Raw genomic sequence first — 6,228 nt, forward strand, 5'->3', positions numbered from 1 at the left:
GAACAATTGCATTAATAGTGTATCAAAAGAGCTCGTCGGTCTCTTTACGGTTATGGAGTGGAACGCTGGGATACAATTAAAATTTTAATAATGTAAACCTGAAGGAACATCGGAATCCGGGATATCTAACCCAAATGAAACTGGAGTAAAATATTCTATTATTTAAGCTAAGTAAAATGTTAAGGTTCGTAGCAGTACTGTTAATCTATTAAATTAAAATGTTGATCATTTCATAAGAAAGAAAAAAAATAACTTCTAAAATTACGTATTAATACTACGAGTAAGATATTTTTATAAGCTTTTTCAATAGTAGGACTTTTGTTTGCAACATTGTCCGTATGTCAAAGAAAGTGAAGAAATAGAAATATTTCATTTTGAGTGGGGATCGAACCCACAACCAGTCGTGTTTACAGTCACACTCTGTACCTCTGCGCCAAGGTTGGCGTGATGTGAGTGTAACTCTCTATAACTGAGCATTAATCTTAAATAATGCTCAGTTATATTGAAGTCTCTGAAACAATCTACAACATAGACAGTAAGAAATTTTCCCACGAAGGTTCTCTTCGTGAAAAAAAATATTACTGCCAACGTTTCGACGTGACTCTATTGATATCTGTCTTCTAATGATTAAAGGATTGTTTTGAAATAAGAAATATAATAATCGAATAGATACATATTATAGAATAAAAATGTTTTATAAAATACCAAAAATGTTTGTACCTATATAGCCTTATGTGATAGAGAAGATTGACTGTACGGTACCGGACTCATCGCATCATAGAATGAGGAACTCAGAGCATTGCTAGGAACTTACGTAAGTTAAGTTAACCAAGTGTAAGTTTAAGGGATCCCTTTAAACGTCCACTAACACGTAGCTCTACTGTTGACACTCCTCTCTTTACTGACACTAAATTTGAAAATATTCAATTAGGGATATTTGTTTCTTATAAGTTACTTCTAACAGTAATCAATTTAAAATTTATTTATTTATATTTTAATTTCAAATTATTTTGATAGAATTTTTATGATAGCAAAAATGGGATGCAGGACAATATTTCACGACACTTTTTAACTCCTGTAAAATTATAAATATACAAGAATAAATAATAGGAATCTACATATTATTACGTTTTGGTTAAGCTGTTATTCTCTTATTTTTAACCTTAAAGTAAAACCGTGCATAAAGTTCCACATTTTATTTACTTATATTATTAATTAGACAATATATAACTTTTTAAAAGTTTAATATAATATAATCAGATATTATTAAATTGTGATTTCAAAAATTCCACCGAAGCATCTTATAAAAACGACATTGTACACTGAATATTTTATTTTTCTCTTTTTTTTAACTAGCAATATAGTATAAGACGTAAAATGACGTCTTGCGGATGGGAAGCTTTACGGTGCCATTTCTCTGAGCCCGACTTGTTTCGACAGGAGTTCTTTGGCGGCATCTTTAACACTCCCTAGAGAATTCATTTATATATTCTCAACACGGAGGCGGCAATAAAACTGCGTTATCCCAGTCATTATTTAGTCATCGCCCGGCCGCTATACCTTGGCTGTAAAAATAAAATGCAACGGAATTACTCTTACATTTGCACTGCAAGTTTATATAGATGCATTAAAAACGCTATCAAATATCTCGAATGACTCCGTTATACAATGAAAATGTTTATTATTTATTTCTTTTAAATAATTTTTTTAAAGACCAAAAAGCCATCATAAAAATTAAGTAAAGTCTTGAGTTGATAAATCCCCAAATCACATTACAAAACATCAATAATATTGTTCAATAGCGGATAACAATATAAATGAGAATAAAATGAATTCCATAATAATCCTGTTATAAGTTTGTTTGCTTTCGAGTTTCGAGTTGAAACATCGTGAAACGTTAGTATATGTCTCGGTCAGGGCCTCGGAGCAGGGTTACGAGCTCGCCATTTTACGAGGCGGCCCCGGGCGCCGTTGCTAAATCTCCTTATTTATCCGGGAAAACATAAACCGTAGTCTCAGCAAAAATTAATTGGCTTCTACGCTCTTTCTTGTCGCACATTACGTTTGCGAGTTTATTGTTTCGGCCTTACCTATCTATTTACAGTTTTTATTGAGATAAAAGGTGATACGATACAAGTTAATTAGAGCTTTTATGACATTTATTACCTTTTACCGACTATTTGTGTGAGCTTTCATTTATTACAGTATGGATTATGATATTGTGGCCGTCGTAGCGCAGCGGCACAAAGGTGTGACTAATGCGACGGTTATGGGTTCGATCCCCACTCGAGGAAGTGAAATATTTATTTACGTTTATATTTCCATTTCTTCGCTCTGGTGTCGAGGCAAAGCGTAGCGTTCAGTTCTGCCTCTTAACACGCAATGCCTCCAGAATTTGGCATAAAGTGGGGAACGGAGTGTCTTAACACTGTGTTTACCGTACTATATACTTTCACTGCCTACCCTGCTTTGTGTGATACAGCGTGACCCTGTGAAGCTGGATTATGATATTTTTTATTGCATGTTTGCATATTGGAGCGGTGTATTAAATTGAATCTAGTCTATTTTGAGAAGTGCAGTTTCTAACTTTTATTGTGTTTTCTTCTATATTTTTTTCAATGTTTAATATTATTCATCGCAACTTATAGAGATATATGTGGACTGAACTATGAAAATATTATGTTAGATTTTGAAATTTCAACAAATTGCGAATTAGTTGCTATCAAATAAATCTCAAGATATATATGATTCATATCACAATAAAATATAACATTTGTCCCGTTTACATTTGCAAATACAATGCTAAGTTAGTAAATACATTAGCTGCACGCTGCAGGTAACTTTAGTTGAATTATGTTGTAGTCTACTCATTATTCATAATAACAGAGAGTAGAGATTTTAGTAGTTTGAAAATGTTTTAGTTATGACATTATAAAAAATTATTGCACCTGGATTTTATATCTGTGTGTCATTATTAGTTAATAGAAATAAACGGTGGAGATCTCCATTCAGCGTGAGACTAGCGAAGTGATTTTGTGCTCAACTGGCACGCTCAGAACGCCATAATAAAAAGAACAGAACAGAACGGTGAAGACAGATTAACAACTTTTTAACGAAATTATATTTTCAATGTTATATTAGCTTCATGCTTAGTCCTACTTATATCAGGCAGGTAGTGTTAAGGTTCTCCGTTTTCTGCTATCCACCCGAATTTGAGACACTGTGTGTTAATTTGCGGTCCTTCAATCGGTTTTAGTCTGTCACTGACTGATGATCGAAGCAACTACCATTGCGGTCGCACTCAAATTTTATCCCACCTAATTAAAATAGCCCAAATATATATAGTAGTAGAATTCATATAGTAAAGTTTTAAATTAAACTTCTTTGTTTCGCTTAGTTTTACGACGTAGTTTATACAGAATACCTACACTCCAGTGTATTTTTAACATTCTGTTTTGTTTCATTTTTATGAGCAGACCAAATTTGGCGTGATGCTCAAATGCGGATCATAACCGTCGGACACGGCAAATGTTTGCAGTCCCATCCGTAACCTGGCGGCTGGCATTATTTTACCCTAAGAAAGTGTTATTTTATATTGTTCCCTTTGTTTACGTTATATTTTGTACGGACCATTTGAACTACCTTCAACGAAGTTGTAACGTAATCACGTTCAATTTAGATTTGAATATGTAATTCATTTTGTGTTTCTATTTTTATTAAGCAGAGAAAGGCACTCTGTTCTCCACTTCCCGTCGTTCTGGAGCTTTGCTTCCTTAACAGAGCGGGACAATGAAAATATTAAATATTTTATTTAAAAGTATCGAAGACTTGGTTCTTCTAGCGTGAAGCTGGAAGCTGGATATATATAGTACTATCCTGTAATTCGGCCCAGATGAGCTTTACTGCAACATATTATATCCTCATACAAAGCAAAAGCAAAGCTAGAAATGAAAGTGTACGATTGTTAACTGTGATCTTTAACCAAAATAGATATTTGTATTGGCCAAATTGAGACAAGAAATGTGGCATATGATAATATCGTTAAAACAAAGTAAATGTAATTTTCATATATCCTAAGTAATAAGATTTAACAGTTATAATATTATCTTTACCATAAGCATTAATATTAATTATATTTTAAACTTTGTTTACAGTAAAATATCTAACGAGATACTTCTACCGTAATGCACACGCCAAAATCCCTCTCTAACATCTTCCACTGAAAAAAAAGAAAAATACTATTAAAAAAATAACCTAATTTCAATTTCTATTACTATACGGAAGTAAACAAGCGGTAATTCCTTAAAAGAACGTGTTATTTTTGCCAGCTATAGATAAACCAGCTAAAAATCTTAGCAATCTTATTGTCTAATTGGCAAACACTAAAACAAAGAGACTGTTTAAAATAAACGAACGGCTCTATTTACTTTAACGAAACGGTACACTTGTGCATACACAACACGTTTCGTATAGGAAACAGTGGAACAATGAGTCTGCAGCGAAGATCACACATGCGGCCTTCTTTGCGCAATTGCCAACAATCAAATGTATAGATCGTGTTACAGTTTTCATCAATAATGAAATTTTTATGGAAAAAATATAAGATGTTTGCTGCATAAGTAATAATCCTTTGGATAAACATATTTTTAGGGTTCCGCATCTCAAAAGACAAAAGCGGAAACTTTATAGCATGACTTTGAGGTTTGTCTATCGTCTGTCAAGATCTAAACATGTCTGAAGGTCGCGAGGTCCCTTGGAGCACAAAAATGATACTTCTAAGTCAACGTAATCAAAAGATAAGAGCGTTTATCCATCGATTTGCTGCATTTTATATAAAACTCACCGCATAACAAGAAAAAGATAATTTTCGTTGATCTATAATCATGAAATTAATACGGAACCATCGAAGGGCAAGACTAGCTTGCACTTGACCGCTTTTTTAAATAATATCATAACTTCTTAGCGATCATGCTAAACTTATATACATATCAAAAGTAATAAGTAGTCGTACGTAGTGTATACTGAAGTTTATAGCATTTCTCGACATAATAGTGCTTTCATGAACGTGCAAATATTACAAAATAACCACAAAAGGCTTTCCAATTTACAGTTCTGTTAATGTGCAAAGTAAATTACGAGTCCAGTTAGTCACATACCGGTGTTTAGACACCATATCACGAGCTGCAGCGATCCATTGCGATGGCCGCGTAATCCCAGCTGGAGGCTTTGTCTCACGTCCAGCTTACTTTTATTACCGTGCCGGCATGGCGAAATAAAACAAAATTGGCGGGAATTTATGGGCCACAGCCCTGGTATGGCTAGTGGGGTGGAAAGTTTTCAATTTGAAACGAATAACTTGTTTGTCTCGTGTAATAAGGAGGGGTTTGTTGCGGGTAATAAGGGGCTGCGATGGCTGTCGCGGGCTTACTTAAAACTACTTTCTTGCTTTTATTACCTGACGCTCTGGGCTGGGAGTGGGTAGAGTGGGTAGAGCTCATCACGTAAGTTACGTTTGTTTAGGTGTCGTTTTACGTACGTTATAACTCGGCGCAGAGTAATGGATCGTGGATATATCACAGTATGTAGACATACTCTGATATATTTATTATAATTTTTTTAGTATCACTCCGTATCCCGCATGTAGCAGGGAAGAAGAGAGCCTAGTGTTAAGACACTTCGCTGAATTCTGAAGGCATTACGTGTTGAGTGGCGTAACTTGTTTGCCTCGACACCAGAGCGAAGAAATAAAGAGTGTTACATATTTTAAATCTCCAAGTAGAAATCGAACCCAAAACCAGTCGTGTACGAGGTGTGTTCTAAAAGTAAGGTGACTTTTCAAATTTGGCGGGCAACGTACTTTCGGTTTTCGATTTTTTTATTTTGTTATGTTGGTACACTCTTCCCGAACATCTGTACCAAGTTTCAAGTGTATAGCATTTTTTGTTTGGTTGGGAGAGGCGTAAAGGTTATAAGTGTTTTGCGTGCTCGGCGATTTCTTGCTATCAAAAAATATGGATCAAAGGATTTGCATCAAATTTTGTGTAAAAAATAAAATAAAGTGCTCCGAAACACTTAAAATGTTGACAGTAGCATACGGTGAAACTGTTCTGAGTAAAAAAAATGTTTACAAGTGGTACAAACTCTTCCAAGATGGCCGGGAAGATGCCAATGACGAGCCTCGCTCTGGACGCCCAAGCACGTCAACAACTGATGAAAACGTTCAAGCAG

The sequence above is a fragment of the Heliconius melpomene genome, chromosome 1 (genome assembly GCF_056956725.1).
Source record: "Heliconius melpomene rosina isolate 202511_hmr_F chromosome 1, ASM5695672v1, whole genome shotgun sequence".
Taxonomy (NCBI): domain Eukaryota; kingdom Metazoa; phylum Arthropoda; class Insecta; order Lepidoptera; family Nymphalidae; genus Heliconius; species Heliconius melpomene.